Here is a 23,337-nt window from a genome sequence, read left to right on the forward strand (position 1 = left end):
TATTTGTTCTGTCTGACTTAAGGTTTCTGTTCCAGGAACCACACAGACACTGGGACTTCCACTTGGCACCTGCAAGTCAGCACTCCACATCCAGTGTTTTGGAGCAATCCAGCCAGCTTTGCTGAATTTGGTAGCCAAAGAGGCACAGTATACATTTGTGATGATAGTAAGACATAGAATGAGATTGCAGGACTTCAGAAATCTCCTATCTGTGTCTGTTTAGTCTTAGGCAAAAGACAAAAGTTAACGCTCCAGGAAAGGACTGCTACAGCAGATATAGGGAAACACCACCATAAATCCCCGTAGTAGACACAGAAAGGGTAACTTTGGAAAACATCTGCCAAATATTTTCAATAAAATTGTTTCTCCCAACATAAATGTTAAGATAAGTAAGCAGACAGGCAGTCATACAGATGAGCAGACCTACACTATAAGGTAGGGACCATGAAAGAGAATTCAGAGTCTTTCATGCTTCTAAGAAGGTTGCTGTAGAGAAAAAAATATAAATTCATACACTTTATCCAAATCACTTGCAGTAGATACCTCCTAAAAATATTGCTGTTTTACAAAGCGATGGTATCATTATATTTCTGTAAGATTTTGGTGAATGACACATACATTAATACATGAATGTTCTGCTTACTATACACCTATCTGTAAACTGAAGTATGAATACATTGGTTTCAAACCAATTTCCTGCTGTCAGATTAAAAATGAAATTGTCTAATACAAATGAAAAATGAAAATTTTACCTAGAAAATGTTCAAGATTTGTTAATCAATTTCTCTTTTATGAAAAAGATTCAACAGTTATGGAAAATAATATAACTTTTTTTTCTTTAAAAGGACTTGACCAGTTAAAATTGTGTTCATCACAGTTTATTCATAATTGCAAACATTATTAATACTTCATAAAATCATAGTCAAGCATTTAAATATGACTTTAACAGGTCATGTTTAGCAATTACTGCACAAAAGAAAAAGACCCTGAAGATTATTGTTCCATCAGACTTTGAGGCCATGGATTCTCTGCAGATTCCAGCAGGGAATTCTACAGATGAGAGTATTAGGGACAGTATTTGAGGAATAAGCACTATAATTGAGTTACTTCTTGGTTTCCAAAGTGAGTAATGCATGCTCAGATCCACAATCAGATATTTCCCTTAGCTCAAGAAGCTACAGATATAAACTCAAATCCATGATGTGGAGATTCTTCTCTGTTCTAGAAAAAATGCAGTGAACAAAGGCCGCTGGAAGCAAATAATTCAATAGACAAGAAATAAAATATTTTCAACAGGCAGCAATACAAAGTTTGCAAGAGAATTTAGGCAATAACTGGGACATGATTGCTCAAGGGCTTTGGAACGGAATCTCCCTCCAGATAACACCACCACATATGCAGTCTTTGGTATTCATACATTTTTACATCTAAAACATTCCTAGTAGGCACAAAGAGTCTTGTAAGTGGCCTTTGCATTTATAAAATGAGAGCAAGAGAGGAGACATTCTGGCTCTAAGTGATCTTCCTGAAGAACAGTACTGAAGTATCAGTACCAGCACTGACTGTTTCTGAAGGAGTGTCAGAAAGGACATTTTTATTCCATTATAAAGCTCCATATTCTAAGGACAGTTTTGCTGAGTAGTCTTACAAAAATTCTTCTTGCTTATTTGTTTTGCTTCACAACTGATTTGGACCAGGCTATCATAGATACAACGCAGTTGTATGAATTTCCTGCACAGCTTGCCATGCAAAGAATTTCACATTGAGCAGTCAGTGGTATCTGCTCCCATACACATGCCAAATTGCAAAAAAATAAAGCAAGCTACCATGGTCTGGGTTGCCTCACAGTAACTGAAGGCTGAGCATGTGCACATGCAGAGTTTCTACACAGCAACTGGCACTTAGCAATGTGCTCATATTTTGAACCTTGAAGACATGTCTGTTCTTTAAAAGCTCCATTCATGTAATGCTCTCAAAGTGCTTATAATGTCTGTTTCTTTTCTCTCTCTTATGGCTTTAATAGCTTTATATAGACTTACCTAGGATATGCATGAAAAGGCAGAACACATAATAAAAACAGCAGTATAAATTCCTCATTTACTTTAGGAAATTACGCTTATTTAATTTTGCCTTACTCACTCAAGTAGCATGCGACCCTAGTTGTAAACAAGGACAACAACATTAAAATGTGTTCATCTAAAACCAAACCATCTTAACTCAGAGTTTGACTTTTTTTCATCCAAGCTGTACACTAAATGGGGTCTTTAAGTTAACCACCTTACATAGGAAGCCTCATTTTTCAAATATTGTCAAGATCATTAATTTCCTATATCCTGGAAGGTAGGATGGCTTCACCAGCAAGCCACAGATCACCAAAAGGCTTCCTAATGATTTTTTAAAATATGGGAATGAGAGAAAATACATCAGAAATCTAATACTTTGCCTATTTGTTAAAAGCACCCATTGACACCAACAAGGAGCGAACGAGAGACAGTCTCAGAGATTTCATACCAAGCTGACATAGAAATTGCAGACTGTGGTTGCAGATGTGAACAATCACATCATATCAAGCCCTGAACATTATCTGAGCAGAATCCACTTTGCAGTTTGAGAGTTTTGGTAACATGGCACCATGCCTATGAGCCCAAAAAGCAAATCATAGCTGACCACAAACATGCCCTACTTTCAGCCAGACTTGCTAAAGTCTTTCAGCCAGAAACACTCAGCAATGGAGCTCTGGGAGAGGCTGCTTAATTCACCACCTCACTTCTGGCATAATCTACTAGACCTAAAGCCTTTATACAGCTATTTATCTATTCAGTTGTTATCATTTGATGACAATTTGTGTCTTCAGAGTCCACTGTGTGTTATATTGCATTAAAATAGGTCAGCTGAGAGTGTCTGGAGGGAAGTTCTTTCCCTGGAAAAATTAGGTATGATCAGAACTGTCTGAGTGAAGCAAGGAGCAATGGGAATTGAAAGGCATAGCCATTAGGGAGGCTGCAGCATGAGCTTCACCAGACACTATCTGGTTAAAAACTCCACAGCTGGGCCTTAGAAGGAGAAGTGAATAGGACATTTTCCAGGAAAGCCAGAAGGGACTACAGAAAACATGTTGCTAAGCAGGTATCTACTGAAAGTTTCTAGCCTGGGAAAACGACCAGAGTAAAACTCCCCCACAGTGTGGGCAGAGGGAAATGGAGAGAAAATTGAAAATTCTTTCATTTCACCTAGCTGATCTTAGCATGCCTAGAAACTTAGAGTTTCTAGTTCTAGTTCATATTTAGTAAAGACTACCTTGGCAGGCTATAACCCAAACAGGAATTTTTATTCTCTCACTGAAGTCAGGAGTCCATCCTAATCACTTTGGCTGGTGCAGCTTCCCACTGTGCGTACTCGAAGATATACAGCTCTGTGGATTTCCCAGATTTCCTGTGCATGTTTTTCAAAAGAGTAGTGGTTGTTATTCAAGAAAAGATTCTGATGTGAATTCTTATTACTGTTAATTAAGTCAAATTACTTCTTGTTCCTGTGCTCAGAAGACATGGAGACACTGTCGGTTCATAAGAAATATTTCACTCATCATCCCATCTATCTTCTCTGCAAAGTCTTCTTTTGTACAAACTCACCAAACTGAAGGTTTTCCATCTTTCCTTGGTATTAATATTTTTTTAAATTTAGCTGTTCTCTCAATTCTTTACAGCCTGCATACATCTATCTCAAAATATGGTGCATAAAATTGGCACGGAACTTTATCTGAGATCACAGCGTGGCTGTCAATGTACATTAAACAACAGCAGTGATGGATTTATTTCTGACAGGATACATAAAATAGAAAGTGTTTTTACAGTTATCAGAAATTATTTATCTAGCATGTAAGGGGTCTTTCACTGCTACTGCAAAATAATTATCTCCTTGCATGATACTCTTATTAATACTTTAGAATATTGTCTTTCTGCCATTTGGAGAAGAACCTGCCATGTTTCTTGACAGTGCTGGAGCTCCTGCATAGAAAGGCCTTCTCCATTAATTCAATTTCCACCTTAATTTTTTTTTATTTTGCAGTTGGATTTCATCTTGCTGACATCAACTCACTTCTTAAATCCAAAGGTAAAGAAAAGCACTGGAAAAGGAGAAAAAGCTTGTTCCAGGTTTCTTTTTAAATAGATGTGTGAATGGAATTAAATGTAGTGAACTAGTGAAGACTACTGAGTTAGAGAGTGTGAAAGATGAAAAATAATACTAAGTGAAGAACTTCATTTTCAACATACATTGTCATCATAGGCACTGAATAGCAGAGGATGTGGAGGAAAGTTGGAGGAGGAGGAGGTGAAATCATTCATACTATTCATCTCAGCTAACTTCTACTCATGCCTCTAAAGACATTTGTAAGGCCTCCATGATGCTGAAAATAAATGGTTTCTGTTTATTCCAGCACTCTAAAATACTGGTGAAAATATTGACTCACACTGAACTAAGATTAGGATTTTGTCATATTGCACGTGATAAACCTCTCCAGTTTGACAGGCAGCAATTGATAACTACTATCCCACTACAGTTTTTCAGCAACTTGTGTGGCAACTTTACTGTGATTTCATCACGCACAATTTCATCATATTTCCCTGAAAGTGTCATAGGCGATACCATCAAAAGCCTTACTCAAGTCAAGAATTATTGTATCTTCTGCTTCTCCTTTTGTCCTCTAAACCAGTTATCCTGTCAAAAAAGGAAATTAGTCTGGTTTGTAGGTATTTGCTCCTAGCAAATCCATACTGGCTGTCTCTTACCACCTTATTGTTCTCCAGGTACCTTCAAATTGATTGCTTAATAAATTGTTCCAATAACTTTCTAGCATTGAATTTAGGGTCCCTGCTGTATAATTCTCTGGAATTTATTTCTCTACAGATAGGTACTATGATATCTGTCCTTTCCCAATCCACTGGAGACCTTCTCGAACTGGGAGACAAATGCTGATGGTGTATTCAACTCTGTTGATTTACTATTAGAAGAACCTATGCTAAAGTTAGTATTTCAAAGCAGAATATTTACAATATTATATCATTTTAACTTCAAATTCAGAAGCATAAATGCATTCTATAGAAATATCATTGTCCTCAGGAGAAGTTTCTATGTATTCCTTGAAATAGAATTACTCAAAAATAATGACCTAAATGATTGTAGGTGGATTCATTGGAAAACATAAAAAGCAGGAAAGAGGAAAGCAGGAAGAAAGGAATGGAGTGAGACAGGGAAGGAAATATATTTCCCAAAAAGTAAATACAGGCATGTAAGAAGCAGCATCACAGGATGACTCTGAGAATGGTTTCTAGATAAATCTCCAGCAACACAGTACCCTAAAAAATCAATGAATTTTAAAACTAAACAATCATTTTTGAAGTAGAACACACAACAATAGGGGAATTACTCTGTCTGTCCTTGCTTCTACTTACACATGTGCATGATTTTTTGGACTGCTTCAAGGAAGCTGATGCAGATAAACCAAACAACCACTTCTTCAAAAATATAGCTCTCTCTACAGAGGTGTTTCTTATCAGTTTAACATTAATTATTTGAAGCATTGTGTATGATCCTGGAAACAGCTGTGAAGTTGCCCAGATTAAAAGGGAAGAAAAAAAAAACAAACCCAAAACACAGCAGCTTGAAGCTAAAAGATTTTAGGCTGATTTTCCAGACAGTTTTGTTGTTTTTTAAAGCTGTCATTCTGTTTTTAGGTGAGAATGAAGTACTCTGCATGGGAATGTTTCCTAATTTAAAGAACCTTTTGCATATGTTTTTTTAATATAATCATTGATGAATGTTAAATACTTTGTGCATATTCCTAAATGTTCTCATACATCATTTTTCCACAAAAATAACTGTAGTTTGACAATGAGCACTGCAAGACCATGGCATATTATCTTCCTTGTTCTGTGAAAAGAGAATTCCTCCTGAGAAATCCTTTCACTCCTGTAACAGCCAGCCATAGAACGCTCTAAAATACAACAGTGGTAATATTTCAGCAATGTAGAAGAGTCAATGATGAAATTCTCTCTTGGGATTTAATTGAATATCCTCAATAACACTGGCAAGTAAGCACTGACTGTACCACAAAATGCTCTTAGGTTGGTGGAAGCAATAGCAAAGAGGGAAGTGAAGCTCTGTAAACAGAAGGTAAACATCAAGGTCATTTATCAAATTAAGGGGGGAGAAAAGGAAACATTGCAAACACAGCTGGCTTTCAACATTTACTTCTCCTTAAAACAAATTTGTCTTTTATAGATTACAGTAAGCCTTAAGGAGAGTAAGATGTCTGGGAACTGCAAGAAGTCCTTTATGAAACAGGACAGGGAGACAGTGATGACTGGCAAGAAGAGAAGACAACTAAAGTGAGAGGGATATTTCTAAGAGGCATCTCTGTTCACAGCATGTGTTTTGTGGATGTAAAGAATGGCTTGACAATGAGAAAAGCTCTGCTCCTAAGCCTGATTAAAGGAGGCAAATTCAGTTTTGTTGTTCCATTTTCTGGCATATGTTCCCACATCTCATTGCATGCAGCCTGCACATACAAACACCCACAAGATCTTGTCTTTGTCAACTACAGCATTCTTCTCTTATTTTATTAACATGAATTATCTTAAACCTATCTCTCTCAGTTTTCTCTGGTGAGAAGAAAGAGAAGGCTATGTTTAAGAGGTCTTTTTGTTCCATTTACTGCTAATTATGAATATAGCTTGCGCAGCATTTCTTCACCAAAACAAATTTTCATCCCCTCTCATAGCACATCACTTCCTCTTTTCTAAAACTCTGCTACAATCAGAAATAACCTCTGTTTCAAACTGCATCCATTTTAGCTCTCTCAAGTGTCTTCCTCTCCACACAAAATGTTACTCATCGGAATTTCAGTCAGATCACCCTCTCACCTATCTAGATGTTCAAATCGTGTTCAAGGTGCCTTGAGAGCCAGGATTGCCTCCAAAACCTGAAAGTTGTCTGTCTAAGTGTGAAGATGTGTGAAAATACGAACATGTGATGTTACAGTGACGTTACAGCCAGTCATGGAAATAATAACTGGGACTGCCAAGAAGGAATGATGAGATTACTGCTCATTATGAAAAACTCATCAGAAAACCTGGTCAAATCCAGGCAAGGCGGAGTCCCAGAGGTGACAGGTGTGACAGCTGTGACACAGGTCTTAGATGGCATTGTCTGTAGAATTGCTTAATATAGCTAAGATTGTGTGCTTTATATATGGAAAAAATATGAATTCATACTAAACTCCAACAAAAACAAAAGAATGTAACAAGAAGTTAATTTCATTGTGACAAGCAGTATGAGAACGATTCCAGCATTTCCAACAGTGCCTTGCAGGACCAATCTCTTTACATGAACCTCTCTAGAGATAAGTAGCAATATCTGAGGAAGAAACAGCCAAACTGTAAACAGTTCTTAGAAGACACAAACACGGCAAATAATGAAAAAAGCACTTCACTGGGGAAAAATGGGATAGCACAAAACATGAAAGAAATAATATTTTTTAAAAAGGCAGAATGTTTTTGGAAAATAAAAGGCTCAATTAAAAATAAGGGAAAAAACCCTATATAAATGGCATGCATAAGATTAAGCTATTTGAAAGCATAGACCAATCAAAGGTGCAATCAGTAAAAAAAGGCTAAGTGACAACAAGTGCCAAGGACAAGCCAGCAGGATAGAAAAAACATTTTGACAAAGTGCTAATCCCTGCTGACCATACAGATCCAAACAGTCCAGGCATGCTGGAAGGACAGGACAGCTTTCAAGGCAGGAGGGGGGACAGCACTATGGTGCCAACAGAAAAAGGAGGCAGAAGGAATGTTGATGTAGATCAGAAGAGGAGAGTTGATGGTGCAGACAGCAGAACTGCTGAGCTGTAAATAGCTAGAAGGACAAGTGTGAACAAAGCATCAGAAGTAGAATCCCTTAAGCTTTTGAGCAGAGGTGATATTCTGTGACTGGCAAAGCACAGCGGCTGTGTCAGTCTACAAGGCTACCCAACTAATTCAGGCAATAACAGATATGAAAAGCATTGTCAGTTTCTAGGGGGAATAAAAACCCATGAAGAATAAGAGTTTTTAACAGATTCAGACAGGCTATAAAGAGAGTTTTAGAGGAAAATTATAGTTTCAGATCAGGTACTGTTTGGAAGTACTCATCCTGAGCTGTACAAGGACAAAATAAGAAATAGGGACACTTCAGCAGCGTGAGAAAAAAAAGGTATCATTTTCCCATTTTTTTAAATGTATTTGGAATACATTATTGAGAATCTAAAACAAACCTATTAGATCTCTGTTTGCTAAGGGTAAAGCTTAATTTCTATAGTGTTTGATCTATGTGTTTCAAAGGGTCTCAGCATAAACAATATTTCCATTAAGAACAGCTTAAAATGCAAAAATACTATTCCAGTTCAACAGATCCATATAAACTAATAAAAAAGCAGGCACTTCAAGGGGATCCATTTTCACTGTTTTTTCTCCTTCTCCCACAAGAGTTTAATGCAGTGTTAGAAAGGACAACTTCAGTTACCTCACTCAGGAGTGAATGAAGTCTAACACATTAGGCATTTATGCTTGATTTCCTTGAATCACTGATTCTAGCTGGTATTCAATTTCTGGGGCTAAAAATATAGCAGAATTAGACTTTTCACTAATTTTCACAGTAAAAGTGACTGTGAAGTGATGCACGGTGGCTTGGCTACTGGACAGCTTTATGAACAATTAGGGTGGAGGGTAATTACTGCAGTGCCACTTGAATGTCAATGCTGTTTCAATATTCTGGGGCATGATTGTGTTATGGTCACACTTTCTGGGAATATTAAATAAATGTAAACCTTCATGGTTTTCCCCTTAAGTTCTACCTGCCAGCATTTGAATGCAAATCAGCTGCAGAAGATTCCCTGGAGTTATTCTCAGAACAAGCACGTTCCTTATGTGCTTCCTCTGAATGTAAATGTCATCTAGATCACTAAGGAGGCCAGACAGCAGCTTGGTCTGGAGACAGCATCCTCTTTCACCACAAACAAGGATCAGTGCTCCAAGCGTCAGAAGGTGGAGGTCAACGTGAGCACCAGAGCCTGCCAACACCCTCAAAACTGGAAGATTTGTGTAGGATATTTCTGTGCTGTCGCAGCAGTCAGGACAGAGAAGAAATCGTAATTCAATTTCATTGTATCTTCATGAGTTTCCATGGTGATGCAGGAGGGAAAAAACCCACAAAAAGCCTGCAGTTACTTCTCTCTGCTGCCAGTATTTTGGGAGACAGAGGTGGAGGCTTGTGGTGAGGAGCAGGAGGCTCACAGACATTTCTCTCCTCAGAGGCATTGCAATCCTGTGCAGGGCGGTGTGATACAACAGACGCAACCCAGGAATGCCAGAGGAGATGTTGCTATCACTCAGTCCTGGGGCACCTCTGTATAACACTTATGTGTGTACATTTATTCCAGAAATTATTTGTCTCCAAAAGGAAAATGGAAGTCCAGCTAGCAGCAGCTTCAAAAATTAAACTAGAATATTACCATCAGTCTATTTCCATCTGTTCAGCCTCCTGTCTTAGTCAATAGGAATGAGAATACTTTTGTGAATATTCATTACTTAGAAAAGGAGCAGAGGCAGATCACACAGCAAGATCTTACACCCTTCTATTTTCAGGTCATGACTATGACAGAGAGAATGCCTCTGCAGGACAGTATAATGGGTTAAATAATTTTTACAAATATGGATGATATTCTTCTGTAAATCGATGAAGGACAAGGGTCTGAAAAGCTATAAGACTCTGCTGAATTCCATAAGATACATCTGTCAGGATGCTCAGCATCCCAGGGAATTTGATTTAAGCATTTTAAGGCAGCTTTAAGAGAGGTTTTTTTTAACCTAATCTGAAAGTTTAAAACCTCATGCTAAGGACTGTTGTTCACTTGCCATTCTCACTAATGGCTCTACTATTAGATATGCTTTGTAATTTGGTTATTAAGCCATCAAATAGATACTCTTTGGAGAAATAGAATTCCTTATAGCTCTTTGAGACAGCACTATGTATTTCATGTTATGATTAATACAATTTGCATACTTTGGGTGCTATTTCCTACTTGTCATTTCCTAACAGAAAACATTAATATCACTGATTTTTTTCAGCAGGGCATAGAAAAGCTGCAGAAGCAAACATTGCTTATTTCCCAAATTAAGGGCATTGGAACAATCCATAAAGGAAAGTTTTTAAACATGAGGATAGAGACTGACACTTCAGCTGCAATAAGATAAAGACGTTAATTCTTGCACCCACTAAAAAAAGTAAAAATAACAAATTTGGCATTCAGGCTTATATTGTTGACAATACAATAATGCAATCAGAACATCATTGCAAACTGACATCCACCCTTTAAGATTGTTTATGAAGGACAAACTGCTCATAAATATGATTGGAAGGTACCCTACAAAAAATTATCAATATCATCTGAATAAATTATAAATTCAATTAAACAAAACCCTTCTTTTTTGAAAATTAAATACTTTGTATTATAATATTAACTTTCTAATAGCTGCTAAAACATAACTGTTTCCTCAATAAACATCAGCTGGAGAATGTGGAAAAATTTTGTCACCACATCATAAACCAAAGAAGCAAACGCTGAAATATGTAAAATATTTCTAACAAAAACAAAAAATATGTATACAATTTTTTAGAAATATGTATAACATTTATGAAGAGAGATCACAGAATCAAACCGGCCAAACTAGAAATTAGGCCCTTGGTGACTAAATTTCATCATTACAGCTCTATTGGAGCCCTATGCAGTGAAAATCAGAAATGTCTCTTACAAAAACCAGCTTTCTTATTTCTAGGAAAATATGCTTGTATTGGTAAAGGTTAAGCAGAATCTCATCATCATTGGATAAATGAGATTTATGAGCCCAAGAAACACACACTGAGCCAGCGTACATGGTGTTCCCACTAAGAATGCTGCTGGCCCCCTGTGCCAGCACAATATGGTGCAGCCTCCAGCAGCAGAGAGGAAGAAATGTGCAATTGGCAAAACTGTATCATTTATTTTCCCTTTTTTTTTTTTTTTTAGGTAAAAAGAATATTTTTACACTGATTTTGAAGCAAAGCTATGAAGGCAATTTTTGCAATTTTTGAACCTGGCACATTATGCCAAGGGAAATGATGCGCAAACAATGAATTTATCCTTATTTTTTTCACTATGGAATATCTTATTATTCTGGAATTGAAATGTTGGCATTTTGAATCCTGACTTTGCCCAAAATACCATTTTTTTATTTCAACAGATAGTCCCCTATTGCTCTCTAGGGGGAAAAAAATCTTAGTTTTACATGTGTACACTAGTAAAGCATCTTTATAAACTGGTACATGACACTGCTGTTTTTACAAAACAGCAATTCCATTTGACCCTCATCTTTTTCAGCCACTACTGCAACAGATTGTGTTGGTGCTATTAGGAAACCATGTACCAAGCAGATATGGGTTTAACCCTAAACTATCCTGCTACCTCTGAACGACAGCATTCATGGTGAAGCTTGGGAATGACTGAATATCCAGGGTGTTTGGGCCTGCCTCCTCACTTCTGGAGTAGCTTTGGGTCCAATGCTGACACAGGCAATAGTAAGTGAGTTCAACTCCTGCTTTTTTTGTAGTACCCTGACAATGCCACTTCCATGGAGGGAAAACAGGTCCCCACCTGTGGGAAAATGACAAGATTGACATGAAAGATGGTAAACACACTCAAGTGACAAGAAATATGGTAAACACACTCAAGTGACTTGCAGCTGGGGTGTAGAAAAACACATGCATCATTCTAACTGTTGTTTAGTTGTACATATTTGACAGGTACAAGATCTGAGTTTAGATAACACAGGCCTGTGATAGGCACAGAGGTACCCTACTGAACATGCTTGATGTTCCTGCCCTGGTGTGGGAAGGGTCAGGGTACAGTGGTACATTACACCTGTGTGAATCCCTGATATACAGGAGGAATCAGCAGGCTGGGTGATCTCTAGCATGGATTGTGGTGCCTGAATCCCCCTGTGTGCCTCTGTCCACACCCTGCTTTAGACATCCCACACTGGCAAGGGAACAGCCACGCTGGCTGTTGTTGTCCCAGCGTCCTGCCCATGCCAGCTCACACATCACCCATGCTGTAATTCTTGTCTGGGTCACCTTTAGTGGTCTAGCTGCTCCTGTGTGCTGTTTCTTCATGCAAAACAACTGTTATTACTCCTGGGATTCTGAGAGCCTGTAAATCACATACTACTTCCCCTTCCTGTAATGCATTTCCACCCTTTCAATTGATATCTGCCTGAGAAATGCTGCTAAAGCTACATGTGTAGAGATTAAAGGCAGGATCTGCTGTGACTTAAAGACATCAAAAGCCAAGAGCAGTATGACTGGAGTACATTGCATGTTACTGGCTTTTGTTAGCCTCCAAAAGCCTCTGATTATTATTCTTGCAGTAAGTGTTTGCTACTGCTTCTCTAGTGATTGTAGCTGCCCATCAGAGGTGATAAATGCTACCTCCCAAAAGAGCACAGGTGATTTAACTGACATGCAAGGGCAGGAACTGAGGCAGGTGGGTCTAGTGACCTGTGAAAGCTGCTGTTCGTGACACATCGCACGTTGCATTTCCTGGTTAAATTATTGTTTGTAGAAACAATTGCTGTTTGTCAAAACCTTGATTTCAAACAGAAAAAAGCAACTATTGCTGGTAGTTTAGATACACTATAAAGCCATGCTCCCACCACTTTCCTCTCCACTTGATGCAATTATACTGGTGTAAAAACACACCTTTATGCTTATATACTTCCCTTGCTCCCAAGTGGTGGGTACCCATCCCAGCGCAAGCTGCCTTGAGAGCAGCATAATGAAATGCACTCATACAATTGCACCCCTTGAAGGCATGAGAATGAGAATACTGTGTTTTTAAAGGCCCATCCATCCTAGTACCACATCTCCAGAACCAGCTGTCAGCAGATTTGGATGAAGTGTGAGACTGGAATAAGAGCACAGAATATTCCCCTGAGTGCTGTCCCATCTCACCAATCCCTATTGGAGGGGTTCTCTAAGCCTGATATAGCTTCTATATTTAGAAATTCAGGTTAAAACCCATAACATAGTTTTACCTAATAATTCATTAACTGAGAAGACCAGATATAATTGGTTGGTTTTTCATTTCTCTGCACAATTCACTATATTTTACAGAAGTCTTCTACCTGCAGTTCCAATTCTGGGTTTCCCTGCTGGTGTTTGAGATGGCTTATGGGTTGTTCATCCCCTTCACATCTAGCTCATCACTCTCCCAATATTTCATTCCTTTCTGTCTATTTCCCACAAATTTCAGAGGTATTGTTTTGTTGTTTGTTCTGCCATGGTGATCTCATTTTGCTCACTCATCTTAAATCTTCCTTCTTTTGTTCTTGAGTCCATAAGTGACTTTAAGTCCCTAGGCATAGAACTCTTGCAATAACCTATGTGCAAACACCAAGTTTTTTTTTTCTGTACGAACAAACGAGGATTAACTATTTTTGTATGTTTCCAGTGGGACTCTAGACATGTTCTTGAATTTATTGTAGAAATGTCCCTTAAAGATGCTGAGTGTGGGTTTTTTTACAGTTCAATTAAAAAGAAATGTTTATAACATCTTTGGATGTCTTCAAAAATTTTAATGGTTTTTTTTTCTTTTACTCCTAATTTTTGGGATAGTAATAAAGTTATATATATTTAATTGAAAAACCTGGCTTAAATATCTTCTTCAGAGAAGATATTTAAGATATGTGCAAGTAAAGCTTACAAATTAGCAGACCCTTTTTGCAAAATTTTATGTATGGAGAAGAATTTAGTTAATTGTTAACTAGTTTAGTTAACTATGTATTTTTCTGTAGACAAAATTTTATGACAAAATATGGAGAAAAAAGTAAAAAATGAGTGACAAGAACAGGATGTGTATAGTGTATAGTATGACAATGGTGACATGGCACAAAAGTCTGGAAAATGAGAAGTCACACAAAAAAAATTTGTGAAAAATTGGGAAAAACTGTGGAAAACTCGTTTCGTGAGTTGTTATTTGTTCACACTAAATATTCTGTATTAAATTTTGATGTACACAATGCCATTATTTACACAGATAAAGACACTTGCTCTAGTATACTATCTGCATTTTTGACCAAGTTATACAGAGTCAATCATGTACAGACTGGGTGTCAGATCCTTTTAGGAGAGATTCATCACCAAATGAGTGTCTTGGCCGCTTAAAGAAACACTGTCAAAGGTATTGGCAAAGCAGGGATTAATAGGATTTTGCAAATATGAGGTTTTACAGAGTTTGATGGCAAAGTTCATGACTTGTGGTAGGGCCTAGGGATACTTCAGTGCTTAGACAATTCTGTCAAGGTTTATCAGGAGCTTCTGAGACCAGGCCCGAGGATGGGGGAAGAAGGGCTGTGGGCTGCACAACCACAAGACTGACCATTTCCACACAGCCTGGTATTTGACTTGAGTCTCTTTTCCTGAGGCAGTCCCCAAAGCATTTAATTATTTTCTGTGAGCTTTTGAAGAGGAAATAATTTGAAATCACTTGAGGTTTGCATTTCAGGGCTCTAAACCAGAGTTCTTCTAGTATTAGACTATAGATAGAGAACTGTGGGGAATTTAGGGTCTTTGTGTCAGAAAATATCTCTACAGGACGCAGCAGAGATACCACAATATCTCTACAGTTCTGGGAACTACCTCCAGAAATACTCTTGGCTGATGAAGGCACAGTGCTAATAACACCAGGGTTGAGGGTTGAATCCCCATACAGGCCATTCACTTAAGAGCTGGACTCAATGATCCTTGTGGGTCCCTTCAAACTCAGAATACTCTGTGGCTCTATGATTCACACCAAATGGGAGTACAGGAATGAGCACAGTATGTATGAGATTGGGATAAGTCGGGGAAAAACAAGGAAGCAAATTATTTTCCGTTGTATGTATACTCAGTGACTTCTCAAATAGACTGGGGGGTTTCCAAAGAGGGCCTTTTCATGCAAAACCTTGGTATTGTGGAAGTAAATTAGAAGATATAAGTAGTGGGCACTATACTTCATGGCATAGATTTGGACAAGAGGAAAAGGATAGTAGCAAATGTGAAGGTAAATGAAAAGGGGTTTGCATGATCACAGTGGGAGAGGAATACAATAGCAACAAGAACTCTGAAAACATATACAGAAACCTATGGTGATCTCTTCAAATTGAGTTTGTTTACAAGGGAAAACTAAATCAGATATGACACTTGTGGGTTACAGGTTCGTAGGTTTCTGTTACTATAGAATATATAAAAAATGCATGGAGGAACCTGTGTGCACTGTTGAGTATTACTGTATTATCTTACTCTACTTTTCCTGCATTGACATTTCCTGTATATTCATTTTTGTCTGGTTTCAGCACTATAGCAAAATAACAAATTTCAGAAAAGCAAGATAGCAAATTCCTCTCAGGCTATCAGTCTAGTAGGTGGTAAAAAACCCACCACTTGCCAATTCCCAAACTCCATTCTGATTTATTTCCTTTTTGCTCCTCTTATATGCATTGGAGGTTATGTTAAAACTGAAAATGTAGTGGAGTAGCAACTATCTGTCCAAACAGTCCAGTCCAACAAACTTCTATGTGGAGCAAGGCGCAGGAAAGAAAGCTCAAAAATTACCTGTTAGAAGAATGAAAGATGAAACAAAAGGTAAATACAAATCTCTCTTTCAAACAACCCAAGAACTCAAAAACAACACCAACAAACAACACCTCTAAAAAAACAACAGCAAAAACCGCTGAATTGTTGGTCGCTGCTGTTTGACAAACCTTTCTTTTTTTCTGTTCAGAAAGAGCTTAGACAAGCATTATTGATCATCACAGGATTTCAGAGTAGTAAAGCAAGACAGGAAAATAATATTTTGTTCACTTGACAAAGTAGTCTAAAAATTTCAGAACAACTGTTTACCTCTGTGGTAGGTTGACACTGACTGGATACCAGGTGCCCCCCGAAACTGTTCTGCCACTCCCCTCCTCAGCTGGACAAGAGGAGAGAAAATACAACAAAACACTCATGGGTGAAGATAAAGGCAGGTTGAGATCCTTCACCAGTTACTGTCATAGACACTACAGGCTTGATTAAGGGAAAAATTAATTTAATTTATTAACAATCAAATCAGAGCAGGGTAATGAGAAAATTTAAAAAAAACAAACAAACAACTCTTAAGAACATCTTTCCCACAGTCCTCCTTTCTTCTTGGTCTGAAATTCACTCTCAAATTCTCTACTTACCCAAGTGGCCCCGTGGGACAGGAATGGACACTGCAGTCAGCTCATTGCCCATTGGCACTTCTTCCTTCTCAGGGGAATTCCTCACACTGTCCCCTTACTCCAGTGTAGGATCCCTCCCATAGGAGACAGTCCTCCAGAAACTTCTCCAACATTGAATCCTTCTCACAGACTGCTCCAGGGTGGTCCCTTCCATGGTGAGCAGTTCTTTGGGGTCAGTCTGCTCCATTGTGGTTCCCATGGGCTCACAAGTGCTGCCAGCAAACCTGCTCCAGCGAGGGCTCCTCTCTCTCCATGGTTACACAGGTCCTTCCAGGAGCCTGCTCCCAGGGATCACAGCTTTCTTTGGATCCACCTGCTCTGGTGTGGGGTTCTCTAGGCTGCAGGTGAATATCTGAATCCCTGTTGATCTCCATGAGCTGCAGAGGAATCTCAGCTCCAGAGCCCAGAGCATGTCCTTCTCATCTTCTGCACTGACCTTGACGTCTGCAGAGCTGTTCCTCTCAAAGCTCTCCTTTGGTTACAATCGTTCACCGTAGCTTTCCCCCCTCCTATGTCATCCCACCACCATTGCTGATGTACTCAGCCTTGCCCAGCAGCAGGTCTCACTTGGAGCTGCTAGGATTGGCTCTGTCAAAGCCAAGGGAGCTCTGACAAGTCCCATGGAGGAACCTCTGTAAAGTTCCATGGAGGAACCTTCTGTCAGCTTCTCAGAGAAACCACCTCTGTATGCCCCAGTACCAAAAACTGCATGCAAAACCTATACTAAACTAGAATATTTTATAAAAGGGTAGGGTTGCAGAACACTGTCATACCTTTCATTAGTTTCCTCCTTGCTAGAAAGGCTTCTATAAATACGAGGGTTTGGAATGAGGTTGTTTGGTTTTGGTTTTTGATAGGGCTTTTTTGATAGTGTCTCTTGTTGAGTTTATGTTTTTGCTTAGTTTAAACCAAAAGTGCACTTATCCAAATTTCACAAATAGATTTCTGAACATAAGGTCTCATTATATGATAAATACCAAGAAACTCAGAACAATGAAGGATCATTTTGTAAGTTTATCTGTAGAAATATGAACTCCAGAATATGAACTTTTTCGTAAGGAAGTTTTATTCCAAAAATTACTTTGAAAAATCAGATACCTCATATTTGCAATCCAACTCTATGAAGTTAAATAACAATGTAAACCCAAAGTTTTCAGTAAGATTTTAACTGGGAAATGAGAAATCATGAAGATTATTTTTTCCCATTGTAGCATCTTTTAGAACTGAGTGTTGGAATCAGACTGAGCTGCATCTACTTCCTCTTTTGAAAGAAAGAAATCTTGAGAATGATTTCTCTGTGGGACCAAGAAAAAAATACTTTTTTTTTAGCAGACATTGTCTGATTTCTGCTGGTAATAGCAAAATTCTGCCACATGTCTAAAACACTTCTTTTTAAATCCTTCTATTGTCTATTCAAAAGGTATTATAATTAGCACTTATCTGTCATTTTGAAGTCTAATTAGTTAGCCTTGAATTCTTATTAAATTATGAAGAGTTGAAGGTCATGTCATACATCATTTCCAAAGTAAATGTCCCCTAAGCTTTTAATACAGTCTTGAAATTTACCACTTTTACAGATATGACATTTAGCATTAAAAATTTCAACATCATTAAATGCAGGTTTAAAAGAAAATTCCAGGTTTTATAAAGTGCATTGATTTTCTTATTTCATAAGGGGAAATTTGATTTCCCCCTTTGTAACAATTTCCTGAAATCACTGAATATCATGATTCATCATTTTCAGATGTTTCATACTAGCTTTTCTCAATTACTTTGTTGCAGTTGCTCTTGTGTGTTTTGAAATGATCAGCCCAGAAATAGGTCCAATTGGCTATCTATGCTTTTCAACATTTGCCTGGCCATATTTGATTAACAACAATTCCTCTGCTCCCTGCTCCACCAATTACAGAAGCAGGATGCTCAAATGGCAATGGCAAGCCCAAGTGATTTTCTGTGCTGTAGGAAGGTACAAAGCTGTGAAAGTGTCCAGAGAGAAGGCCATCTCTGAGACAGAAAAATCCAGAGGTGTGGGACACAATTTCCCTGCAAGCAGACATGGGGACAGGGCTCTGGGTCCCTCATGGGACAAGGTGGCACCATGCAGGTGTGACTTGCGGGTGTCCCCAGGAACATCACTGTCTTGTGGAAGGAGGAAATTGAAGTCAACAGACATTGCCATCAGGTTTTACACCCCACAGCTTTGCTCAGACACTGTGAGGCCCCTTACAGCCTTGGCTGGGGACTCCTGGCTGTTCAGCACCTCCTGGGTGTCCCTTAGCCCAAAAGGCAGCCGGATGTCAGCTTCCCCCTGCTTCAGACTGCTGGGTATGGACAGAACTCCACATCAGCCTGAGCACATGGCTGTGTTTGCAAACTGCATCAACAGTTTTGGTACAGGCTGTTAGGGGAAGATCTTACACTTGGAAGAACCTGTAAATTTGAGAATCAGCAGCAAAGTTTCAGCATCTTTGGTGGTTTGGCTTATTCTGAGAGTTCCCATAGCTGAACTCTCAACATTTGTTTATACTGAATGCAAAAATCTGTGCAGTAGAATTGTTCTATTTTTTCAAAATAATTTAGAAATAAAAATCCATCTATGTTCTGATTTGCATTTAGTTTAGACATAACATTTGGGTCTCTATTGGAATAAATGAAACCAATAGATTTAACAGGATAAGAAGAATTTGGGCTTTTTCCTGTAATTTCTTGGTTTGGCAGTTCTTGGCTCTCTCATGGGGTTTTATTTTCAAGGCTTTATTGTGTGTTTTGGTGCCAAGGTAGCAAAATAAATGGTGAAAACTTGTTCACTTGCACCACACCTGCCTTCATTAGCAACATGTTCAGAGAGAAGAGACAGAGATGAGAAGGAACTCAGCAAACCACGTTGCAAAGTGATAAATCCAACTGCATGTCAGAGAGGGGAAATCTTAGAACCCCTTCAAAAGGAGGTTGGCATCTCTTCCCTTTCTATCTTAACAAACTGACAAATGTCTTGATTGGCTTGAGCAGATATTTCAGTAGTTATTCCAGAATTATGGTCCATTTGGGGGTCAGCCACTTCTCTGATGGCTACAGCTGAAAAGTTACCACTGAAGATTATTAACTGGTTCTAAGCTTACAGATTATGATGGAATTTAGGGCACACTTCAAGAAATAGTGATATTACATTTGTCTCAATTCCTACATGGAAATAAGAAGTGGAAGAAAAAAAAAGTTTAAAGCTGGGACACCTGGGAAGAAACATTAAATTTTTCTAAAGACAAAGGAAATTATAGGCTATTTCAGTGACTTGGAAAGAAAAAGAAAAGACAGCATCTCTTTCAGAAATCCAAAACCTTACATTTAAGGCCCAGGGATATCAATCTGAAACCCAGAATCTGACAACAGAGTACGTTCATCTGCTGCAGCCTCATTGCTTTGTAAACACAAGCTCATACTTTCACTTGTAGTTAAAACAAAAAAAACCAAACCAGACAAAAAGAACAAAAACAAACAAAACCCCCAAAACCAAAATAAAACAATACAAAAAATCAAACATATAAAAACAAACCAAATAAAAACCAAACCCAAACAAAATCATAATCTCGGATAAATCTGTTTAAACTCCAAATTAGACTCAGGTCAACCTTAACATCTCAGCTTCAGGCAAGAAAAGGAATATTAGGTAAATACATAAGGGCACAAATTTTTGCCTGTGGCTTGTGCAGAAAAGTGTTTTTTACCACCATGCCAAATTAAAGGCAAGGTAAATGATGTGGGCCACCCTAGAAGCAGGAAAAGCTAAGTCCCCATGCATCTCTCTTTAAAAAGGAAAACAGGCTTTCTGCAAAGCCTATTGCAGCTCTCCATCTGCTGAGCTGAGAGGCTGGGATGACATTAATGTGCTGAGTTTCTTTTTTCCCTATATGATAAATTTGAACCAAATAGTTTTTGACATTGTTTAGGACAAGTCAGAGTCAAAGCAAGCCTGGTTTATGTCTCAGGCCTAGATAAGCAGGGTAACCAGGGGACAGCCACTAATCACCAACAAATTGCAAAGCAATCACAATGCCAAGACAAAGGTAAAATCAATTACAGTGACAATTAAAGTGGTCAGATATCAGAGCTGAAAGCTTTGCAGCTAATAAATGTTCTCCTACAAGACAGCAGACTGTAGCCTTCCAAACTTTCAAGCAAAATCCTAAATTGTCCCTGGAAGGAATAAGGCTATTTGTTAATAGAAAATATTTGTATAATAATTTAAACTAAAAACTATGTATAGAAATTAAACCAATGAATTAATCTACTGCCTTGCAAAGAATAACTGGTAGTTAAAACAACAAAAACACTGAATGTTACAAATCTTTCAGTAAGGGCGGTTTCTTTTAACTGCTGTTGTATCACAAGGAATATAGGAACAGAAGTAATTGGCACCTTTATTTTCTTTAAATTGAGTTATAAAAAGGCAAAAGAAAGTGTAGATTACTTAGTGACCATATTCAGATTACAAATTGTGCCTTCTACTCCTGTGCCTGATATGATGCATAGTCTAGCAAGACTTTTCAAATACAGAACTCTGGGGAGGTAAATGTGTCCTTCCATTAATATATTATAGCATGAGTAGCTGGACTGAAAATATTCAAGTGAGATCACCTGAAATAAGAATTTCAGGTACAAGGAAAAGCAACAATGAAAGGGAGAATGAAGATCCTATCATGTAGGAAGGATCTGAAAGTCCAAGGAAATGAAGAGAATTCAGATATCAGTTTCCCAACCAAAGCTCAGGCAAACCATCATGCTGTTATAAATACACAGTGTCTGGTTTGAAGATAAATTTTCACCAGTTGGATTGTCTGAGAACATGAAGGCAGAAAACAGATTCCTCTTGAAAAGACCGTTCTGGAATATTGGAAAACTGCTGGCAGACTGCAATGGGATGTCCCTGGCTAGATTCCAGACACCCACCAAAGCTGCTCTATCCCACCCCTTGCAGCTGGACAGGGGAAAGAAAATATAACAAAGCATTCATGAGTGGACGGAGAGGGAAGGACAGAGGGAGATCACTCATCAAATATCATCATGGGTAAAACAGACTAGAATTAGCAAATTAATTGAATTTAGTGCTAACAAAATCAGCGCCAGATAATGAGAAGGAAAATAAGACCTTAAAAACACCTTAACCCTACTCTTCCCTTCTTCCCATCTCTAACTCATCCCCTGCAGCAGTGGAGAGAGACAGGGAGTGGGGATTATAATTAGTTCATCACTGGTTATTTCTGCTGCTGCTGCTCAGGGAGAGCAATCCTTCCCTGCTCCATTGTGAGGCCCTCCATGGGAGACAGTCCTCCATGAACTTCTGCAATGTGAGTCTGTCCCACAGGAGACAGTTTTCCACAAATTGCTGTGGAAAACTGTCTCCTGTGGGTCACTCTTCCATGGGATACATCCCTTCAAGGACAGGCTGCTCCAATGTGGGTATCCTTGGGGTCACAGGCCCTAACAGGACACCTGCTCCAGCATAGGCTCCTCTCTCCATGGGTCCACAGGTCCCAGCCAGGAGCCTGCTCCAGCACAGGCCTCCCATGGGGTCACAGCCTCCTCTCAGGCACCCACCTGCTCCAGTGGAGGGCTCCTCCAAGGGCTGCAGGTGGATGTGACTAGACTTCACTTTCCGTGTGAAGTCTAATGCATAAGCCACTAGACAACCTTCCCTGTTTTAGATGTCCTTTGCATTTTCCTTGTTCTATAATTTGCTTCAGTAGTCAGTTTATTCTGAATTATTTCTTCCATGCACTTCTATCATTAATCTTTTAATGACTTTTTTTCTCATGGAAGTAAAATGACCAGTTCAATCTAACAATACAAGATGTCTTTAGAACATGAGAAAATACTTTAAAATTGGTAAATATTAATATTTTTATTTACTTTAACTTAATTTGTGTCCTTCAGCTTTCTGAATTTCTAGATTCTATCTTCAAAGCAGTAAAAATCATAATTAAACTTATCCCATACATATACATATATTTCATGTTACATGTGAAAAACTTTCTTTTAAATATTTTACAGCCATTACTATAGGTCTGTCTCTCAAGCTTTTAATGTTAAAACAAGACTGCAGTAAACAGAAGTTGTTAATCTTATAGAGGGAAAACACTCATCCACTGGGTGAGACAAGCTAAAATACAGAATCACTCTTCCACCCACCCAGGTTCTGCAGGATAAACCTTTTCCTCAAGCCTTTCTTTCTAGTACAAGAAATTTCAGATTTCTCCCAAGCAACAGTAAAATCTGAAAAATTTGCTGTGCTTTTAGATAATTACCTACAAGTACAGGCAAGGTTCCTCCTCTGCTCCAGGGTACCTTCTTCTCCCATTGCCCACTGCACCCAGATCTCCAGGGATCAGCTCTTGCACTGCATGTTCAGGCTTTGCCTAGCAACAAATACCTCCTCCAGACAGAGAATTGGCCAGAAGAGCAGGCCAGAACTGCTGCCTGTTCTTCTCTGCTTTAGAGCTCAAGATTTTTCTTTTTTTTTTACCTAAGAAATACTAGCACATGAATCTGTGTATGAACAAGATGTGAATAAACAAACCTTATTCTCTGCCAGTTCTCTTACCCTGAGTTTGTAAAGTCCTTTGTTTTATAGGGACCTGCTAGGTCCAGTGTGGTTTTTATAGGTCTCTCTTCACAGGCAACTTTGTCCTTCTGCTGCATTTTGGTGCCCCTGTAGTTCTGAAGCTAATTTACTTGTTTTTGTCTTGCACTTTCAATAGTTCTAAGAATGAAAGCTCCTTGAGCCACTGACTTCTCAGCCAGACCAGGTATGTCCTGTGACAACTCCCAAACACCAATCTGCCAAATAAAAGTAAATTTTCCTGACATTAATGTTATGGAAACACCTATGAGCTAATAGAATATCTCATTTTTACAATGAAAAATATCCATTGCATTGCAACTTGCTTTTTTTTTTTCATCTGTGATGGATAAA

At 38.5% G+C, this 23,337-nt stretch overlaps 1 long non-coding RNA gene across 3 annotated transcripts in view; it reads right to left on the bottom strand.

Annotated features, from left to right (window-relative positions):
* The window catches only part of LOC113458855 (uncharacterized), an 87,766-nt gene extending 64,928 nt beyond the window's left edge, over nucleotides 1-22,838 (bottom strand). For all 3 annotated transcript variants that reach the window (XR_012579774.1, XR_012579773.1, XR_003379511.2), the window contains exon 1: nucleotides 22,670-22,838. This is a non-coding gene — a long non-coding RNA (uncharacterized LOC113458855). The remainder of the gene's footprint in view (nucleotides 1-22,669) is intronic.
* Between the last annotated feature and the right edge of the window lie 499 nt (nucleotides 22,839-23,337).

Source organism: Zonotrichia albicollis, chromosome 3 (genome assembly GCF_047830755.1).
Source record: "Zonotrichia albicollis isolate bZonAlb1 chromosome 3, bZonAlb1.hap1, whole genome shotgun sequence".
Classification (NCBI taxonomy): Eukaryota; Metazoa; Chordata; class Aves; order Passeriformes; family Passerellidae; genus Zonotrichia; species Zonotrichia albicollis.